The sequence below is a fragment of the Kogia breviceps genome, chromosome 16 (assembly GCF_026419965.1).
Source record: "Kogia breviceps isolate mKogBre1 chromosome 16, mKogBre1 haplotype 1, whole genome shotgun sequence".
Taxonomy (NCBI): domain Eukaryota; kingdom Metazoa; phylum Chordata; class Mammalia; order Artiodactyla; family Physeteridae; genus Kogia; species Kogia breviceps.
In genome coordinates this window covers 30946542-30949984 of record NC_081325.1, presented here as the reverse complement: position 1 = coordinate 30949984, position 3443 = coordinate 30946542, and the positions used below count along the sequence as shown (strand labels likewise).

At 33.4% G+C, this 3443-nt stretch overlaps 1 pseudogene; it reads right to left on the bottom strand.

Annotated features, from left to right (window-relative positions):
• Nucleotides 1-219: 219 nt before the first annotated feature.
• Nucleotides 220-1891, bottom strand: LOC131743216 (kinetochore-associated protein NSL1 homolog pseudogene; annotated as a pseudogene).
• Nucleotides 1892-3443: the final 1552 nt, after the last annotated feature.

The window sequence follows — 3443 nt, the reverse complement described above, 5'->3', positions numbered from 1 at the left end:
GTCTTTGTCTTACAAAACAAAACCAAACAATCCTAAAATTAATTTCACAATCCAAATTAGCGGAATTTAGAGTAACAAAGTCAGAGTCAGTCTTGTCATCTGTAGGTTAATTTGATAAATCAAACTGCTTTGGGGAGGGCATAACTTTCAGCCTTTAAATAACGACAACAGTTACACAGCTCTTTTTTTTTTTCAACTTCCAAGATGAACAAAAAGAGTTTATGTGTGAAGACTGATTCTCTTTGGCCGCAAAGGATACCATTTTCTCTGGGGAGAGTCTTTAGTTGGATCAGGGTCATATTTTAGGTCCAATGAATGTACAACAGGGTAGTACTGGTTCAGAATTTCTTGTTTTGCTTTTATGATTTTGATGACATAGTCAAGAATCTTTCTGGGATACTGCATACATTTTGTGGCTATATTGACTATGATTTCATCAAACTGGTCTTCAAGGACTTTGATAGCAGAATCCAAAAAGTAATTGTCTGAAGCTTCTTGCCATGCTTGCCCATTAATGCTGACATTCTCTTGCACAACTGTTTCAAAAGTCCACTGCGCATCTCGCAACATGGGCTCCCAAATCTCCTTTGGCAGCGCGTCCCCCAGCTTTTGCGCTAAGCGGACGCACAGTTCTAGCATTTCTGTCAAGGCCCGCTTCGAGGGGCAGCACACTCGGAAGTCTTTTCCGGAGGTGACAAGGACAGAGGCCCCATCGTCTGTTCCGGCCACACTCTCCATGTCCGGAGGAGGAGGAAGGGCCACCTACCCTTATTTGTCTCTTTTTTTATTTAAAAAAAATTTAGAGCAGTTTTAGGTACAGAGATGTCCAATATACTCCCTGCCCCAACACATGCATAGCCTCCTCCATTATCAACATCACTCACTAGAATGGTATATTTGTTACCAAGGATGAACCTACATTGGCAAATCATTAAGTTTGCTCTTGGTGTTGTACATTCTATGGGTTTGGACAAAAGTACATGTATCCACCACTACAGAGCATATTCACTGTCCTAAAAATCTTCTGTACTCTGCCTATTCATCTTTCCCCCTTATGCCACCCTGGCACTATTGATCTTTTTTTACTGTCTCCATAGTTTTGCTTTTTCCAGAATATTATATAGTTGGAATCTTACACCATGTAGTCTTTTCAGATTGGCTTCTTTCACTCATAATATACATTTAAGATTCCTCCATGTCTTTCCATGGCTTGATAGCTCATTTATTTTTAGTGCTGAAGAATATTGCATTGTCTGGGTGTACCACAGTTTATTTCTCCATTCACCTACTGAAGGACATTTTAGTTGCTTCCAAGTTTTGGCAATTATAAATAAAGCTGCTATAAACATCTGTTTGCAGATTTTTTTTCTGTCCCTGTACCATATCTTGTCCAGAAGTGTATATAAAAGGAATCATATAGCACATTATTCTGCTCTTTGAATCTGGCTTTTTACTAAGATTAACACATTTGAGACTTGCCTGTTGTGTGTCATTAGTTTACTCCTTTTTAGTGCTGAGTAGTATTTCATTGTATGGGCCAGAGCTTGTTCATCTATTCACCACTGAATGTCAGTTAGATTATCTTCAGTGGGAAGGTATTAAAAAGCTGCTGCAAACAGTTGTGTACAGTTTTTTTGGCAAAACCACAAATCTTCATTTCTCTTAGGTTAAGATTGCTGGGTCATTTAATAAGCATATGTTTAACTTTGTAAGCAAGTGCAAAAATATCTTTCAAAGTGACCCCATGAGCAATGGATTAGAGTTATGTTTCCTCTGATCTTGAAAGAACTTGGCATAATAAATCTTTGTAAATTTTAGCCAATCCATAGGTATATAATAGCATCTCACCATAGTTTTAATTTGCATTTTCCCTACTTACCAAAGATTCCATCTTTTCATGTGTTTCTTAGCCATATATGTATTTTCTTTGATGAAGAGTTTATTCAAATCTTTAACTGTTTTTAAAGTTGGGTTGATGTTTTATTATTATTGAGTTTCAAAAGCTATTTTTTATTCTAGATACAATTTATTTAACACATGCATGTATTGGAAATATTTTCTCAAGTCTATGGCTTGTCTTTCATTCTTTCAACAGTGTCTTTTGTAGAACAGAAATTGTTAATTTTGATAAAGATAAATTGACCATTTACAAATATATTATGCTGTTGATTTTTATCTATTTTGTAGCTTTGCCTGATCTAAGATAAAGATTTTCATGCTTAGACATGTATGTTGTATGCCAATTTGAATGGAAAATCATGCAAATATTCTAATAAGTAACAATATTTTAAAATCAGTTCAAACAAATAATTATTGAATAGTTTAAAAAAGGTTGCCTTCAAGATTGTTGTGGCTTGTAAAATGTTCTTCAAGGCAAACAGTGTAGTCTCCTCTCTTTTGCTGTGAAGTAAAGATATATAAGTAATATCCACAGCATGCTTGCTTGAAGCAAATATATTCAAACCTTAATGTTCTTCAAAGCCTTCATTTGTAATTTTAAAAAAATTGTTCCTTGATAATATCCTTTAAAGAGTTATTATTATAAATGATCCTTCATTTTACTCATTTGTAACAGAGATCATTTTTATTACATCACCTTGAGAATATATATAATTTTTATCATTGGACCATCTGTTTGGGATTATATTAATATATCTCTAAAGTATGCACGGTTAAGCATTTAACATAATCAAGACACTGTATTAGGAAACATACATGGTCCCTGCAGTTGAACTAGATATAGTTAGGGGATTTTTGAAAGGAACTTGAATTTGGGAAACTAAAACAGCTGGAAATAGTATGAACAAAATGTTTTCAGTGAGAAAGGTGATATAACTAAGAGTAGAGCTCAAAATGACTAGTGGATTATAATAATAATATATTCTGTATGAGTAGAAAGAATGAGAGACATTATTCATTAATGTGCTTTGGAATTGAATGTAAATTACTATCAAATTCTCAAGTATTTAGATAAGTATATCTTATGATTATCATTTTGGTGAGCCCATTTCTCAGAAGGAATCATGAATCAAAGAGAAAAATTAAAGGGAAATATAATTTGATTTTTGACTATGCAGTTCAAAAATTAAATACAACTACGTGGGTATCATATAGATACTTAGATGAAAGATTGAGAAACCAAAGCAAAGAGGAGCATATTTTTTTATCACTACAAGTTTGAATAATCAGCAGATATAATTCATCAATAATTCTGGGTACAGCAAATCTCCAAATTTTTAAATTTATGTAATAAAATGTAATGTGAATAAAATTATGCTGTATTTGAGTCACATATACTTAATTTATCAAAAAGATTTTTTTTTCTCCTTACCCCAAGGCTTCAACAATGCCTGATGAGTTCTTTAAGCTTCTAGTAGAAAGTGCCTTAAAAATTTTCCCTTCCTGATGGGCAATCTGTTTTCATCTTTAAAGATTAAATTAAT